Below are 18,973 nucleotides of genomic sequence, written 5' to 3'. Positions count from 1 at the left end.
ATCCATCCAGGCCAGATCCTTTTTCAACTCTGTTAGCGTTAGTGTTTTCTCAGAAGAAGCACTCAACACTCAGAGTCGGTTCCAATGCTGATGCGGCCTTTATTACGCTTAGCGGGGAGGAAATCACAAGACTGAGTCCAGGCTTCTCTCCACAGAACAAAGGGTTACATTCACTTTTATATGTTTCACAACAGTTACAAACAGTTTACTACAGCTACACAGCCCATCACGGCTGGACACAAGCCAATCACAACGATTATAGATTACATATAGGTTATTTTAACCCAATAGAATTCCCCTATTATCCCGGGAACCATATGTTCGGTTATTGTCAGTTTGGGCTGATCGATGACTTTATAGGTTCTCTCCCTAGTTCTTTCATCTGGGAGAAATAATTGGTTTATAACCTTGTTTACAGGAGATGGTTTCCCTCTTATCTTTCTTCCTGGGGAATTAATTGGTTTATGACCTTGTTCACAGGAGATGGTTTCCTTCTTATCTCTGTCTTCCCGCATCCCAGGCATTCCTATAGTGGGCCTCACAGGGTTATTGCTTGGTCATTGAACGTTCAACAGTTCACAGCTTGACTACCTGATTTCCCATCATGCCTGGGCAGCCATTTTATGTGTGTGTCCATTTTAAGCTTATGTGAGTTTTAAATATCCAGCAGGTGCCTAATGCCTAGTTATATATATATATATTTCTACTCTCTACAACAAACTCATTAAAATTATCCCTCATCCAGCATTTTCTCATGATATTTTCCATGTAACGACTCTAATCATAATGATATTGTGATCACTGTTTCCCAAATGTTCCCCCACTGAAACCTGCTTGACTTGCCCCACCATTCCCCAAAACTGGATCCAGCACTGTTTCCTTTCTTGTTGGACTGGAAACGTGCTTGCATAGAATTCACATAGAATGTACAGCACAGAAACAGGCCATTCACCCAACTGGTCCATGCTTGTGTTTATGCTCCACATGAGCATCCTCCCACCCTATCAACATAACTTTCTATTCCTTTCTGGCATCCCCTTAAACGCAGCTATTCACTCTACCACTCCTCCTTATGGTAGTGAGTTCCACATTCTAACCACACTCTGGGTAAAGAAGTTTCTCCTGAATTCTTTACTGTATTTATTAGTGACTGTCTTATATTTATAGCCCCTAGTTTTGGTCCCCTCCACAAGTCTCTATGTCTACTCTATCAAATCCTTTCATAAAATGCCTCTATGAGTTCACCATCTGCCTTCTCTTTTTTTCTAGAGGAAAGAGCCCCAGCTTGTTCAATCATTCCTGATAGATATAACCTCTCAGTTCTGGTATCATCCTTGTAAATCTTTTTTTCACCTTCACCAGAACCTCTATATCCTTTTTATAAAATGGAGAACAGAACTGTTCACCGTACTCCAAGTGTGGTCTATCCAAGGTGTGATTCCGACCAATGGATTCACCATGACCCAATCAATGTCCGGACCGAGGTCAAACAGGGCTGCATCATCGCCCAGCCCTCTTCTTCTCTATCTTCCTCGCTGCAAAGCTCGACCTCACACTCAACTGGAGTGGAACTAAACTATAGAACCAGTGGAAACCTGTTCAACCTTCATCGCCTCCAGGCCAGATCCAAGACCGTCTCATCCTCTGTCGTCGAACTACAGTACGCGGATGATGCTTGCATCTGCACACATTCAGAGGCTGAACTCCAAGTCATCGTCAACATCTTCACCGAGGCGTACGAAAGTATGGGCTTTACACTAAACATCTATAAGACAAAGGTCCTCCACCAACCTGACCCTGCCACACAGCACTGCCCCCCAGTCATCAAGATTCATGGCGCGGCCCTGGACAACATGGATCACTTTCCAGACCTCAGGAGCCTATTATCAGCAATGGCAGACATTGACAACAAGGTTCAATACAGCCTCCAGTGTGCCAGGGTAGCCTCCGGCCGCCTGAGGAAGAGAGTGTACGAACATCAGGTCCTCAAATGTGGCACCAAGCTTATGGTCTACAGGGCTGCAGTGATACCCGCCCTCCCGTATGGCTCAAAGACCTGGACCATATACAGTAGACACCTCAAATCGCTGGAGAAATACCACCAACGATGTCTCCGCAAGATCCTGCAAATCCCCTGGGAGGATAGATGCACCAATGTCAGTGTTCTTCATCAGGCCAACATCCCCAGCATTGAACCACTGACCACACTCGACCAGCTCCGTTGGGTGGGCCAATTGTTCGCATGCCTGACACGAGACTCCCAAAGCAAGCGCTCTACTCAGAACTCCTACGTGGTAAAGGAGCTGCAGGTGGACAGAGGAAACGTTTCAAGGACACCCTCAAAGCCTCCTTGATAAAGTGCAGCATCCCCACCGACACCTGGGAATCCCTGGCCAAAGATTGCCCCAAGTGGAGGAATAGCATCCGGGGAGGGCGCTGAGCACCTCGAGTCTCGTCGCCGAGAGCATGCAGAAAACAATCACAGGCCGCGGAAGCGGCGTGCGGCAAATCAGACACGCTTTTCTCCAATGATTGTCTGTCTAATCTGTGGCAGGGACTGTGGTTCTCGTATTGGACTGTTCAGCCACCGAAGGACTCACTCTAAGAGTGGAAGCAAGTCTTCCTCGATTCCGAGGGACTGCCTTTGATGATGATGCTGAATCAGTTGGGCCTGACAATTACTATTCAGCTCACCATTGGTTCACAGAGCATTTCTGATCAGTTGGCTCTTATGCATCATGCGAATAGTCAGGTTAACAAGTTATTCAATTAATTAAATTATTCAGTTGCAGACCCCATGTTTGGCTATCGTTCAGTAGATGACCGCAGAACCTGCCGCTTGCCTGCTCCCAGCGCAGACACACTGCGGCCCACGAGTCAGCAGCTGCACCTATAACGTTGGAACCAAATGTTGCCTCTCAGCAGCATCAATCCAGCCATAAGTCGACTGCTGAAGAGCAAGAGATAGCACACAGAGCTCACACCCTTAGCATGAGAGGGGCCCAGTTACTGGCAAGGAGCAGCAAGGTGTAAAGTCCTGTCCCCTCAGTACAGATTCACACGAGGCATGTAGTGAAGTCAAGGTCACTCTGGACCTGCACTTTTATTTCACAGCTCTGGAATGCTGCACTTGCCTGAGACCTGTCCTTATATACCTGTCTCTTGCAAGTGAACCCCTGGTGGTAAGGTATGCTGATGGTTACAGGTCATATCTTATTACAGTCATGTATAGCATGTTAGGATACAGTTATATATAATAATGTAAGATACATGACATCACCCTCCCCAAGGTCTTATTGTCTTTATAGGTTCAGTCTCTCAGGTGGTCCACGCTCTCGCGTGAAGCGTCTGAGTTGTGGTTCAGTTGATTGCCTTGGTGTCTGTTTTTCTTTGGGTGTGGTTGCTGGTATCTCGCCTGGGCTGTCTGTTTCGATTGGTGTGATTGTTGTTAACTCGCCTGGGCTGTCTGTTGGGATTGCCCTTTCCTCAGGTTGTTCCCTCTGTCTGTCCACCAGGTGTGGTGCGAGTTCCACATTGTAGTCTGCCTCTAGTTCCGCAGTGTTGTTGGTAAATCTGCTTTTGACTTGGTCTATATGCCTCCGGCAGGTTTTGCCATTGTCCATTTGTACTACCAGTAGCCTGTTTCCTTCCTTGCCCGGTACTGTCCCTGCAAGCCATTTGGGACCCCTGCCATAGTTTTGTACAAACACTTTGTCCCCTATCTCATTCCATCTCCCCCTCGAATTTCTGTCATGGTACTCAGTCAGCTTACGGCGCTTTGTCTCAACGATTTCGTGCATGTCTGGGAGGATTAATGAGAGCCTTGTTTTTATAGTCCTTTTCATCAACAGTTGCGCGGGGGGGATCCCAGTCAATGAGTGCGAACGAGATCTGTATGCCAGCAGCAGTCGTGACACTGCAGTGTGGGACCTTGGATTTTAAGCATGCCTTGTTTAATGATTTGTACTGCTCTCTCCACCTGGCCGTTGAAGGCCGGCTTGGACGGTGCCGTCTTGACGTGATTTATGCCGTGGTCAATTATAAAGTCTTGGAATGCTGCACTGGTGAAGCACGGACCATTGTCACTGACCAATATGTCAGGGATTCCGTGCATTGCAAACATGGTTGCGAGGCTCTCCACAGTGGTGGAGGTTGTGCTCGAGTTTAAAATGGTGCATTCGATCCACTTTGAAAATGCATCTACAACTACGAGGAACATCTTGCCCATGAATGGGCCCGCATAGTCTACGTGCACCCACGACCACGGTTTGGTAGGCCAAGGCCAGGGGCTCAGTTGAGCCTCCCTGGGGGCATTGCTGAGTTGGGCACAAATGGTGCACCTTCGGACGCAGAGCTCCAAGTCCGCATTAATACCAGGCCACCAGACGTGGGATCTGGCTATGGCCTTCATGAGAACGATCCCCGGGTGTTCGCGGTGGAGCTCCCGGACAAATGCCTCTCTGCCTCGCAGAGGCATGACTACTCGGCTGCCCCACATCAGGCAGTCTGCTTGCAGTGATAGCTCATGCATGCGCCTGTGAAAGGGTTTTAATTCCTTGGGGCAGGCATTGCGAGCCTCTGCCCAGTCACCAGTTAGGACACATCTTTTTACTAAGGATAACGTGGGGTCGCTGGCCGTCCAGGCTCCGATTTGGCGAACCGTCATGGGCGAACCTGTGGACTCAAAGGCATTGATTGCCATGACTATCTCACAGTCCTGTTCGTCAGACCCTTCCGTGGTCGCCAGGGGTAGCCTGCTGAGCGCGTCGGCACAGTTGTCTGTGCCTGGTCTGTGCCTTATGGTTTAGTCGTAGGACGCCAGCATGAGTGCCCACCGTTGAATTTGCGGCGAGGCATTGCCGTTTATTGCCTTGCTCTCGGATCGGAGGGACGTGGGGGGCTTGTGATCGGTTTCTAACGTGAACTTGGCCCCGAAAAGATATTGGTGCATCTTTTTGACACCGTACACGCACGCGAGCACCTCCTTCTCTACCATTCCGTACCCGCGCTCCGCCCGCGAAAGTGACCTGGAGGCATAAGCTATGGGTTGTAATTTGCTCGCACTATTGACATGTTGCAAAATGCACCCGACCCCATACGCTAACGCATCACATGTGAGAACTAGCTTTTTACCTGGGTCAAAGAAAGTCAAAACACTGTTGGAACACAGAAGGTTGCATGCGTCATGCCTTATTGAAGGCGCGTTCCTGGGCGTCTCCCCAAAACCAATCGCACCCCTTCCTGAGTAGCACATGGAGAGGCTTCAGCAGCATGCTTAAGTTCTGCATAAAGTTCCCAAAGTAATTGAGTAGCCCAAGAAAGGCACGCAGTCTGAGACATTCCGGGGCCTGGGTGCCAGGCGAATTGCTTCTGTTTTGGACTCTGTTGGGCGGATTCCATCAGCGGCAATCCTTCTGCCCAAAAATTGGTGCGAGAAACAGGCCCTTGGATTTCTTGACTCGTCGGCCTACCCGATCCAACCGCTTTAGTACTTCTTCCAAATTAAGGAGATAGGAGTCGGTGTCCCTGCCCGTGATAAGTATGTCGTCTTGAAATACAACCGTCCCCGGGATGGACTTGAGCAGACTCTCCATGTTGCGCTGGATTATGGCAGCTGCCGACCTGATACTGAATGGGCATCGATTGTACATGAAAAGGCCTCGATGTATGTTGATGGCGGTGAGCAGTTTGGATTCCTCGGTCAATTCTTGCATCATATACGCAGATGTGAGGTCGGGTTTTGAGAAAAGTTTACCTCCAGCCAATGTGGCAAATAAGTCCTCCGGTCTGGGCAGCAGGTACTGGTCCTGTAGGAAGACTCTGTTTATGGTAGATTTGTAGTCCCCACAGATTCGTACGGATCCATCAGGCTTCATGACTGGGACGATGGGACTTGCCCAGTTGCTAAATTCCACAGGTGATATAATGCCTTCCCGCAGAAGCCTGTCTAGTGCGTGTTCAATCTTTTCCCTCATCACAAAGGGTACAGCTCTGGCCTTGTGATGGACCAGTCTAGCATCCTGTGTGATGTAGATTTTGACTTTGGCCCCTTTGAAAGTGCCCACACCTGGCTGAAAGAGATGTTCAAATCGCTTTATAACTGTTGAGCAGGAGGTCCGTTCCTCTAATGACATAGCATGGACATCATCCCATTTCCAATTTAGTTTTGCCAGCCAGTTTGTCCCCAGCAGTGCTGGGGGGTCTCTGGGGACAATCCACAGGGGAAGTTGGTTCACTGTCCCTTTGTGTGTGACAGAGAGCATGGCACTGCCGAGGACTGGTATGATTTCTTTGGTATAGGTCCTTAGTTTGGTGTCGACCCTTGTGAGTTTTGGTCTGTCTCTTTTATGCGGCCACAGTTGTTCAAATTGTTGAGCGCCCATGAGAAATTGACTCGCTCCCGTATCCGGCTCCATGTTGACAGGTATCCTGTTGAGTAGGACCCTCATCATTATAGGAGGCGTCCTGTTGTAGGAGCAGCGGCCATTGATCGTGTTGTCCCACTGTACATCGGTGTCCCGGGTCCTGTCCCCACCATCTTCTGGTCCGCTTTCCGACCCATCCGATCCGTATACCAGCTGAACTGCCATTTTTTTGCACATGCGGGCCAAATGCCCTGTCTATTCACAGTTCCTGCAAACAGCCTGCTGAAATCGACATCCCCTTGATGAGTGCCCACCCCCACACCTCCAGCACAGACCTGTTCCATTGTTCAACGTGTTCCCAAAGAATGAGCTGCGTCTGGCTGATCTCTCTTGAGCTTTTCTCAGTTTGTAGTTGATTGCTCGCATTGTGGGTTGATGAAGTGTGAACGGCTGTTCCTGTGGCGCTTGATGGCTTCTGGCGCCACTGCCTGCTGTCGAGAGCCTGTTCTCCCGGTTTTGTCTGTGAATGGAGGTAGCAGCTTGTTTAGTGCTGTGAACTTCTTGTTCCGATATTTCGTTCGTTGTCGTACCTGCATTGTAAATCAACCTCGTTTCTTCTTCCCCAACCAAGAATGTCTGTGCAACCAGTGCTGCTGCCTCTAAGGTCAGGTTCTTGGTCTCTATGAGCTTTCGGAATATGCCTGCATGTCCTATTCCTTCAATGAAAAAGTCTCTCAGCATTTCTCTCCTCAGTTCATCGGAGAACTCACATAAACTAGCCAACCTCCGAAGTTCCGCCACGAATTCGGGTATGCTCTGGCCCACACAGCGTCTGTAGTTGTAGAACCTGTGTCTGGCCATGTGTAGGCTGCTCGCTGGCTTCAGGTGGTCTCTTACCAGTGTGCTCAATTCTTCAAACGACTTGCTTGCTGATTTCTCGGGTGCCAGCAGATCCTTCATTAAAGCGCATGTTTTCGAGCCACAGCTGGTCAAGAGATGGGCTCTTCTCTTGTCTGCCTTATCATCGCCTAACCAGTCTTTGGTTACAAAGCTTTGCTGGAGCCTTTCTATAAAGTCCTCCCAATTGTCTCCCGCATTGTACTTTTCATCTGATCTGTTGTTCACCATTCTGTGGATTCTGTAATCCCGTAACTCATTGCCACTGTAAAGTCCTGTCCCCTCAGTACAGATTCACACGAGGCATGTAGTGAAGTCAAGGTCACTCTGGACCTGCACCTTTATTTCACAGCTCTGGAATGCTGCACTTGCCTGAGACTTGTCCTTATATATCTGTCTCTTGCAAGTGCACCCCTGGTGGTAAGGTATGCTGATGGTTACAGGTCATATCTTATTACAGTCATGTATAGCATGTTAGGATACAGTTATATATCATAATGTAAGATACATGACACAAGGTGCCACTTGCTTTGCTTTGATCCTCGGGTACAGATGCGAGGGGTCATGTCTGTTATATTTTTGTTGTTCGCTATTCTTCAAATGTTGGTGTTGTGTGATTTATTGAAATTTATATTTGTGAATCATTGTGTAATTACCAATTTTGTATTGGATGCTTGGTCTATAGTCACCTTAATGTGTTTAACTGTTATTATTGTCAACTAATTTAACATTGCAACTGTTTACATAGTAGAAAATAACTAACGATTTGTATTTAAAGTCTTGTACTCAGAGCATCAAATCATTACTTCAAAAGTCTAACAAAGATTATTTGTTGCTACAGTAAACATTTACTGTTTGACTTTAATTCTTGTCTGTTCTTTTGTGTGCCTTCCTGGGGGAGGGGGAAGGAGGAAGGAGGAGGCATCTTGACACTCTCAGCAGTGTCGAAATGTAATAGCCACCATCTAACTAGCCGCTCAGCTTTCGGCAGCAGTTGCTTCCTCGTGTGCTCCACCAAACCTGGGCGCAGGGACATGCATGTTGGGATCCTCCATGTCGTCCATTTCCACGGGGATCTCGTTGGCAGGGTTAGGGGTCAGTCCTTGCCACAGTGCAAAGTTGTGCAAAGTGCAACAGGCCACCACAATCCTCAACACTTTCTCAGGTGAGTACTGTACAGTCCCCCTGACCTGTCCAGGCATTGGGTAGCTCAATTCAACATTTAACACCCTGATTGCCCCCTCTACCAATTGTTCTATGGACACGTCTGCACTGTTGAATCTCTCCTGTGCTTCATTATTGGTCTTGCGATATGATGTCATCAGCCACGTTTTCAGTGGGTAGCCCTTGTCGCCCAATATCCATCCAGATACTGGACTCAATGTAATGAGGGCATCATATAAGTTTGAGTGCCAGAGAAAGAAGGCATCATGAGCACTTCCCCGGTGATCACATTAAAGATTCGCAGTTGGTCATCACTGGCGATCATTACATTTAAGGAATGAAACCCATTCCTGTTGATATGTGACGGGTGTATCAGTTGGTGCCTTCAATGCAATATGGGTTCCATCGACAGCCTCAATCACTTTGGGGCAGTCAGCAATCCTGTCAAATGCAAGGGACCTCTCCTTTTGCTGCCCAGGGGACAAGTCGAAGTTGATGAAGTCAGAAGCCCTATGGAATATGGCATCTGTGACCTGGTGAGTGCAGGCCCTCACACCGCTCTGGGCGATGTTGGAAATGTCACCAGTGCCTTATTGAAATAACCCACATGCATGGAAGTTCAGTGCTGTGGTTACCTTCATGGCCACTGACCAGGCATTGTGGGTCTTTGAAGGTCCTCCTTTAAATTATCACATAAACGGCTGATTGCCTCTTTACTGATGCCGTAGTCACCTCACAACTCCTCCGACATCATCTCAAAAGCCAGCCTCTCTCCCTGTACACTCTCTGGATGGGGTCAAAGTTCCTCCTGATCAGGCGATGGTCATGGTTCCTGACTCTTTGTTGTTTCCTCCTTAACAAAATGACATACCAGATTGTGGCAAAGTGTTCAAAAAGCAGGTTTCTCCCTCATAGTTCCTCTTTAAATAATTACTGTACATATGGGGAAAAAAAATGGAAACAGTTGTAAAAGTCATTAATAAAGTGAATAAAAACAAAGGGCTAGATATTCGTCTCGGGCGCAAAACAGGCAGTATCGGATCAGCTGCCCGTTATACGCAGCGCCTGATAATCAGTTCCGATATTGCATATTTTGTGCCACCACCCGAGACAAATTTCTGGGCCAAGAAATTTTACAAAGGCATAGGGATGTGAACATTTTAAACCATATATAAGGGTTTTCAAATTTAACATTTTTTTAAAAAAACATGTTAATATGAACAAAATCATTGTTAAACAGTTAGTTGAATTTTCAAAAACTGAAAAAGAATTGGAAAAAATGCATACCTCGAGCTTGGAGCCATTCAAAAACATTTCTTCTGGTCCCCTTACTCTGTGCAACAAGCTTCCTGCGACTGCTTGCACAAGACTTAAAATTGAGAGTGCAATTGCTTCGTAGTAGGTGGGGAAGTAGCCCAACTTGTCGCAAGCATGTTGATTTGTATAAGGAGGTGAAAGACGCAGCAAAGCCTCTGTTTATCCAAAACTTGGCAGATCGCAAGTTCGGAATTTAGCGAGTGTGGAAATCCAAAACATGGGGTCAATTTTAAAGGCGGTGTGACAGAAATAACCCCGCAGGTGGAGAGAATGGCACCAATCAATGTCCCCGCCAGCTTCACGGGTAGAGTGGATGACGGACATCTGTTGTCGGGGCGCCCCTTAAAGGGGAGGCCCTTTGCGGTGTGGGCTGCTATATTTTTCTGTCGACCGACTCTTTTGTCGGCGCTACAATGGTGGCCCTCGCCTCGACTGTAGCCCAGCACTCCATTTTGGGTGCCGGGCTGTTGGCCCGGTCGAGGGCGTCCCTGGTGGCCCTGTGGCAGCTGCCAAAGGGACTATAGTGCTCGCAGCGGCCCTCCCCTTTAACCCTAACCCTAACCCTAATTGAAGGGGAGTGGCGTTCTGCCGCGTCAGCACTACGCGGAGCTCTGGAGCGCGACGCTGGACTGAGCACTGCTCTACCACCCCGGGAACGGTGCTCCACGGATACAGAGGGCCTCTGATCGTGCTCTGCCTTCTTTGAGGAGTGGAAGGGCTGAATTCTGCACCAGGGGTGGATCTTCCGGGTTGGGCGATGAATGTCCTGGCCCCGGAAGGTTACTGCCTCCAAATGTGGTGCGAGGCAATTTCACTCTCAGAAGTTTTACAATAACAGTGGTATATTCTGGTTATTTTCTACATTTTTAAGTAATAGTCTTTCTTTTGTAAATCAGCCTTCCTTTCCATCACTCAGGCCAATTAACCACACATGCTAAGCCTCAAAGCAACATTCACTCTCTCTCCTCAACCCTTGACCCTGCCCCTACTTCCCATTCAGCCCTGCATGACACACAGCCTGACCTCCTCCTCAGCCTACGAATGGTATTAGGGTACCAGACTCCACTAGAAACTGCTGATAAATAGAAACTGAGACATAAATCGAAATAGCTTTCGAACAATGTATACTGGACATGTCTTAAATAGCATCCAATAATGATTAAACACACACAGAAATAAACAGGGAAAAGACGTAATCTATCTATTATGGTTGGAAAAAAATTCAATTTGTACTTCCACTCAAGACGTTACCCTCCACTTGTCCAAAGGCCCCCTCATCCACCCCTTGAATTCTTTGTATAGATTTAATCATACTAAGGTACAGAATTCAACTGCTGAATATGTCGGGGCAAAAAATATTCTACTACTGCCAGTACGCTGCCGTAACTCCAGCAGAAGACCCCTTGAAAATGATGGAGAGTCCCCTAGGTTGGTGATCGATAGGAGCATTGCTCGGGTTAACTGGGGTTGGGGGGGGGTGGGTGGGGGGGAGGTGACGCAGAGGGAAGGGGAGTAGTCTGGGCAACTTCCTCTCCCTCCAAAGGGAGTGGGCGGGTGCCGGAGTTTCCAGCAGGCAATTCATCGGCGGACATATCCTGGTGTTGACAGTTGGCTGTTCCCACGCCGATGGGATGACAACAACAACAACAACAACTTGTATTTATATAGCACCTTTAACATAGTAAAACATCCCAAGGTGCTTCACAGGAGTGTTATATGACAAAACAAATCAATTTGACACTGAGAAGAAATTACACCGGATGGTCAAAAGCTTGATCAAAGAGATCGGGGGGGGGGGGGTGGGGGGGGGACGGTGCGGGAGATTACAGAGATGTGGGGTGGGGGGTGGCGCGGGGGGAGAGATTACAGAGATAGGGAGGGATTTGTAAACAAGGATGAGAATTTTGAAATCGAGGTGTTGCTTAACCGGGAGCCAATATAGGTCGGCGAGCACAGTGGTGATGGGTGAGTGGGATTTGTTGCGAGTTAGGACACGGGTAGCCGAGTTTTGGATGACCAAGTTTTATGTAGGATAGAATGTGGGAGGCCAGTCCAGACTGCTTTGGTGTAATCAAGTCTCGAGGTAACAAAGGCATGAATGAGGGTTTCAGCAGCAGATGAGGCGGTGATAGTGGTGGAAAAAGGTGAGTTTAGTTATGCTGCGGATATGTGGCCGAAATGTCAGTGTCAAATATGACACCTGGGTTGTGACCTATGGACCCAGTGTATCTGCTGAATGCCCAGTGAGCTGTGCACATACCGGCCTCCAGTTGGGCTTACCAGTGGGGTCCAGCCAGTGAAGTGGCCTGAACCCCTAAAAAAATTCTCCAAAAATGTTTATTTAAAAAAAAATCAACAGAAAGCTGAGGTTAGGGGAGGGCTTGGGTACCCCGCATAACTCCCCCTGCCCCACCTATCCCACCCCACACATGGAAGATGGGCTCAGGAGCTTCTAGCTGCATGGGTCTGGCAGCCCCCAGCGATGTGCCTGTCGAGGTGCTTGCTCCTTCTTGGTGTCCTCCCACCAACACTGCACACTCTGGTGGGGTCAGGACTGGGAGAACTGTGATCTTGGGGTAATTGCTGGGATTGCGTCACAAGGCTCTTTGGAACCAAATGTCTCCATGTCAGTCTCTACAGGTAAACAACCCCACAAATAAAGGAAGTTTGCTATTATGTTTAGTCCGTGTGTTTGGAATTACATTCAAATTCGACATGTACAGTGGAAGACATTTTAACAAAAATATATAAAAGTCCAATTTAATGACACCTGTTTGTCTGTAAGGGAGGAGAAAACACTTTTAATAGTTAAATACTTGAAGAAAAATGTAATTCTTATCTTCAAAAAGAGGTGGCTCAATCCAGGGAACTGTAGACCAGTTAGTTTAAATCAGTGTTACGAAAGATATGAAAATCTTTGCTAAAAGATCAGAGAGCAAAACATCTGGAGACAGAGAATATAATAAAAATGGATTTCTAAAAGGAAGGTCATGTTTAAACAAACTTACTGAATTTTTTATAAGAAATAACAGAAAGAGCAGGCAAGGGCAATCCAGTGGACATGATATTCATTGACTTTCAGATGGACTTCGATAAGCTGCCACATAAGGGACTAAGTTTAAATTTTATAGAAACCTGTTTGGACCACAGCACTGAAGTACTGTTGCATACTATTTAAGATATCCAGAGAACCATGGCTGACATGCTAATCTATGGGACTTTGTTATGTGTAAATTGGCTGTTGTGTTTCCATACAGTATTCTCTATCTCCATTTCCTGGCCACAGCCAGACAGATTGACAAGCTGGCTGGCTGCCGAGCGGGTAGGCCTTCAGCATCAGGCCACAGCAGGGGAGGGGCAAGAAGGGTGAGAGAGATTGGAAAGGCCCGGGAAGAGGTGGGAAGACAAAGGGAAGATTGGAGGACTCGTGAAGGAGATCCGAAGAGATGGGGGAAGATGGGAAGGGTCGGTGGCTGTTATCTGATAGTGGGGGTTGGTGAAGCTGGTAAATTGCACTTACCTCCTCGATCCAGTGGTCCTCACCTCCCTTTAGCCATCGGGTTTCCCGAGGGCTGGAAAAGTCAGTTGGCCAGGGTTAAATTTAAAATCATGGTTAAATATGCAGCACACAGCCTCATTATAATATTTAAAAGTGGCTTGGGATTTGGATTCAGAATTTTAACATTTTAACATTCGATCCGACCAAACCTGCCCATTTTCGGGGGTTAAAGTTTCCCCCAACGTATCAAAAGTACTTGATTGCTGTGATGCTCTAAGGGACATCCTGATGCCATTAAAGACACTATATATAAACAATTGTTTTGTTTTGCTTCGTTCTTTCCATTTCAGTAGGAGAGAATTGAGGAATTCCTGAGATGACGGTTCATAATGGGGTAGTTAAAGTGGGATACAAGCAGAATGTCACCATGAGCTCACTGCTGCCATATCTCCAATATGCTATACAACAACAACAACTTGCATTTATATAGCGTCTTTTAACATGAAAAATATCCAAGGCGCTTCAAAGAGGCATAAACAGACAAAAATGGTACCGAGTTAAAGAAGAAGGTATTAGGAAAGATAACTGAAAGCTTGGTCAGAGTTGGGTTTTAAGGCAGACCTAAAAGAAGGAGAGAGTGATGGAGAGGTTGTAGTTGCACTTTAATCGTCCTTATGCCAAAAATATCGAGAAGGACATGCGAGTGTTGTTGAAAATCATGAACTACACGTTGATTTTTGTTTTGTTTTGACAGAAGTAAGAACAATTGAATAAAAGACTGCTTTGTCATTGTATAAAGTCCACCGGAAAACTTCTTCAATGGAGAAATGGAGAAGAAAAAATATGCCGTAGCATGTTTCAGTGCCTCCGCTAAGCAACGTGAAACTGAGAAAAGCTGGCTTTGTCATACACATTCCAACCACAGCTTGGTTGGGTTTGTTCTGGCCATGCTTTGCCTGTTCCCAATGACTTGCACCATCAGATGCAGCTGCTGCTGGTTTGAAAACAGGTTTCTAAGGGAAATGATTTCCTTCCTGCAGTATGCAGAACAAAATTGTGAAAGCCCTTAGCTTTGTTACACATGGTGTGCTGAGGAAATCAGTCGCCTTGATTGTTTCCGGGCTGTTAGTTAGTCAATTTTGCAACTTTTGTATATTTTAGGTGTTACATCCATCTTTGCACGTCTGCAACATGTAAAAGGTTTTCCCAGATTAACCAATATGTTAAATCTTGTGACCTGGAAGTAGTCCAGGAATTTGATGAAAATGTGAATGGTGGGATTTATCAACCATCATACTGTCAGTTCATGTGAGTCAGAACTCTTTCTGAGCCATGCTAATTAACAGAATTACACCAGGAATATTCCATAATTTACTTTATGTTTCCTTGCCAAAATGTCTTCAGTGGAAAACTACAGAAATAGCCCTAGTCTCAGCTAGAAAAGCTTCTGAAACAGCCATTGCCAACAGTAGCATCATGGTTCTATTCTGCTGTCAGGGCCTGTCGAAGGTTGTGTCCTGGTTTTGTGAAGAGGCCACATTTAACAGAGAAATGAACCACATGATTCGGACAAACAAACTCCGATAATCTCTCCATTCTCATTTATTAGTCATTTTGAATTTTAATTTGTTGTCAAGATTTTTATGCATTTTAATGGCACATCCCCGTTTGGAGAATATTATAGCTCTATATGTGTCATGTTTGGGGCTACGAGCCACCGGGGGTGCCAATGTTGGAGGTCATTGGGCTGTACACACATGCGGGCCAGGTATATAAAGCAAGCCACAGGGCACTTTGGGCCCGAATAAAGTTGAGCCAGGTTTGCACCTGAGTGAGTTTACAGTATTCAGTCTATCGAGTTATTACATATATAACATTTGGCGACGAGGTAACTCAAGAACCTTCTTACGCAAAATGAGCATGATTGGAATTCTGGAGAGATTCGTGGAGGGAGAGGACTGGTCGGATTTTATCGATCGCCTGGACCAGTACTTCGTGGCCAACAAAATGGAGGAAGCTACTGATGTAGTTAGGCGTAGGGCAGTTTTCCTCACTGTTTGAGGTCTGAAAATCGATGGCCTCATGAAGAATCTCCTCTCACCTGCACGTCCAATGGATAAGGATTATGAGGAATTGTGTGCTCTGGTACATGACCATCTCAAACCAAAAGAAGGCATCATCATCTCACGCTATCGATTTTACACGCATGTTCATTCTGAGGGCCAGGATGTGTCGTAATTTGTCGCCAACCTAAGACGCCTTGCTGGACCATGTAAGTTCGAAGACACGTTGAGAGACATGCTGCGAGATTTCTTTGTAATAGGAATCAACCACGAGGCGATCCTCTGGAAGTTATTGGCTGCGGAGACGCTGGATTTGAGCAAGGCCATCGCGATTGCCCAGGCATGCATGACGAAAGATGATAATTTAGGCAGATATCAATGAAGAGTCAGAGCTCCACAGCAAGTACTGTAAACAAGATTGTGTCCTCGTATGACAGAGCTGCTTATGGCAGGGCCTACTCGATTGCGTATGCAAAACCTGTAGCTGCTCAAAGTCCGCCAACGGGTACAAATCCAATTTCACCCTGTTGGCGTTATGGGGGCAATCATCGGCATCATCAGTGTCATTTTAAACAGTACATCTATAAAGGCTGTTCGAAAGTGGGGCATCTTCAACGAATGTGTCCACAACTGAGCAAGCATGCTGCGACTCACCACGTGGATGATGACGACCAGTCCGGCATGGACTTGGATATTCAACCCAAGATACCCGAGGAGGAAGTATATGGACTGTATTCATTCCTGACAAAGAGCCAACCGATAATGGTTAATGTGAAACTAAATGGTGTGCTGGTATCGATGGAATTGGACACGGGTGCGAGTCATAGAAACATAGAAAATAGATGCAGGAGTAGGCCATTCGGCACCTCAAGCCTACACCGCCATTCAATAAGATCATGGCTGATCATTCCCTCAGTATCCCTTTCCTGCTTTCTCTCCATACCCCTTGATCCCCTTAGCCGTAAGAGCCATATCTAACTTCCTCTTGAATATATCCAGTCAACTGGCATCAACAACTCTCTGCAGAGAATTCCACAGGTTAACAACTCTGAGTGAAGAAGTTTCTCCTAATCTCAGTCCTAAATGGCCTACCCCTTATCCTAAGACTGTGTCCCCTGGTTCTGGACTTCCGCAACATCGGGAACATTCTTCCCTCATCTATCCTATCCAGTCCTGTCAGAATCTTATATGTTTCTATGAAATCCCCTCTCATCCTTCTAAACTCCAGTGAATAAAAGCCCAGTTGATCCAGTCTCTCCTCATATGACATCCCAGCCATTCCTGGAATCAGTCTGGTGAACCTTTGCTGCACTCCCTCAATAACAAGAACGTCCTTCCTCAGACTAGGAGACCAAAATTGAGCACAATATTCCAGGTGAGGCCTCACCAAGGCCCTGTACAGCTGCATTAAGACCTCCCTGCTTCTATATTCAAATCCCCTAGCTATGAAGGCCAACATACCATTTGCCTTCTTTACCGCCTGCTGTACCTGCGTGCCCACTTTCAGTGACTGATGAATCATGACACCCAGATCGCGTTGCACCTCCACTTTTCCTAGCATGCCGCCATTCAGATAATATTCTGCCTTTGTGTTTTTGTCCCCAAAATGGATAACCTCAAATTTATCCACATTATACTGCATCTGCCATGTATTTGCCCACTCACCTAACCTGTCCAAGTCACCCTGCAGCCTTTTAGCATCCTCCTCACAGCTCACACCGCCACCCAGTTTAGTGTCATCCGCAAACTTGGAGATATTACACTCTATTCCTTCATCTAAATCGTTAATGTACATTGTAAAGAGTTGGGGACCCAGCACTGAGCCCTGCGGCACTCCACTAGTCACTGCCTGCCATTCTGAAAAGGAACTGTTTATCCCGACTTTCTGCTTCCTGTCTGCCAACCAGTTCCCTATCCACATCAGTATATTACCCCCAATACCATGTGCTTTGATTTTGCACAACAATCTCTTGTGCGGGACCTTGTCAAAAGCCTTTTGAAAGTCCAAATACAGCACATCCACTGGTTCTCCCTTGTCCACTCTGCTAGGTACATCCTCAAAAAATTCCAGAAGATTCGTCAAGCATGATTTCCCTTTCATAAATCCATGCTGACTCGGTCCGATTCTGTCACTGCTTTCCAAATGCGCTGCTATTTCATCCTTCATGATTGATTCCAACATTTTCCCCACTACTGATGTCAGGCTAACCGGTCTATAATTACTCGTTTTCACTCTCCCTCCTTTTTTGAAAAGTAGTGTTACATTAGCTACCCTCCAGTCCATAGGAACTGATCCAGATTCGATGGACTGTTGTAAAATGATCACCAATGCATCCATTATTTCTAGGGCCACTTCCTTGAGTACTCTGGGATGCAGACTATCAGGCCCTGGGGATTATCGGCCTTCAATCCCATCAATTTCCCTAACACAATTTCCCGCCTAATAAGGATATCCTTCAGTTCTTCCTTCTCACTCGACCCACCTCCTAGTACCTTTGGAAGGTTATTTGTATCTTCCTTCCTGAAGACAGAACCGAAGTATTGGTTCAATTGGTCTGCCATTTCTTTGTTCCCCATTATAAATTCACCTGAATCCGACTGCAAGGGACCTACGTTTGTCTTTACTAATCTTTTTTTCTTCACATATTTATAGAAGCTTTTGCAGTCAGTTTTTATATTCCCTGCAAGCTTCATCTCATACTCTATTTCCCCCCTCCTAATTAAACTCTTAGTCCTTCTCTCTTGAATTCTAAATTTCTCCCAGTCCTCAGGTTTGTTGCTTTGTCTAGCCAATTTATATGCCTCTTCCTTGGCTTTAACACTATCCTTAATTTCCTTTGTTAGCCATGGTTGATCCACCTTCCCAGTTTTAATTTTACTCCAGACAGGGCTGAACAATTGCTAAAGTTCATCCATGTGATCTTTAAATGTTTGCCACTGCTTATCCACCGTCAACCCTTTGAGTATCCTTTGCCAGTCTATTTTAGCCAATTCACGTCTCATACCATCGAAATTACCTTTCCTTAAGTTCAGGACCCTAGTTTCCGAATTAACTTTGTCACTCTCCATCTCAATAAGGAATTCTACCATATTATGGTCACTTTTCCCCAAGGGGCCTCGCACAACAAGATTGCTAATTAGTCCCTTCTCATTACACATCACCCAGTCTAGGATGGCCAGCTCCCTGGTTGGTTCCTCATCATACTGGTCTAGAAAACCATCCCTAATACACTCCAGGAAATCCTCCTCCACCGCATTGCTACCAGTTAGGTTAGCCCAATCAATATGTAGATTAAAGTCGCCCATGATTACTGCTGTACCTTTATTGCAGCATCCCTAATTTCTTGTTTGATGCTGTCCCCAACCTCACTACTACTATTTGGTAGTCTATACACAACTCCCACTAGTGTTTTCTGCCCTTTGGAATTCCGCAGCTCCACCCATACCGATTCCACATCATCCAGGCTAATGTCCTTCCTTACTTATTGCATTAATTTCCTCTTTAACCAGTAACGCCACCCCGCCTCCTTTTCCTTTCTGTCTATCCTTCCTAAATGCTGAATACCCTTGGATGTTGAGTTCCCAGCCTTGGTCACCCTGGAGCCATGTCTCCATGATGCCAATCACATCATATCCGTTAACTGCTATCTGCGCAGTTAATTCATCCA

This window comes from Pristiophorus japonicus, chromosome 9 (genome assembly GCF_044704955.1).
Source record: "Pristiophorus japonicus isolate sPriJap1 chromosome 9, sPriJap1.hap1, whole genome shotgun sequence".
Taxonomy (NCBI): Eukaryota; Metazoa; Chordata; class Chondrichthyes; family Pristiophoridae; genus Pristiophorus; species Pristiophorus japonicus.
The sequence above is the reverse complement of the archived record's forward strand: the minus strand, read 5'-3'. Positions refer to the sequence as shown.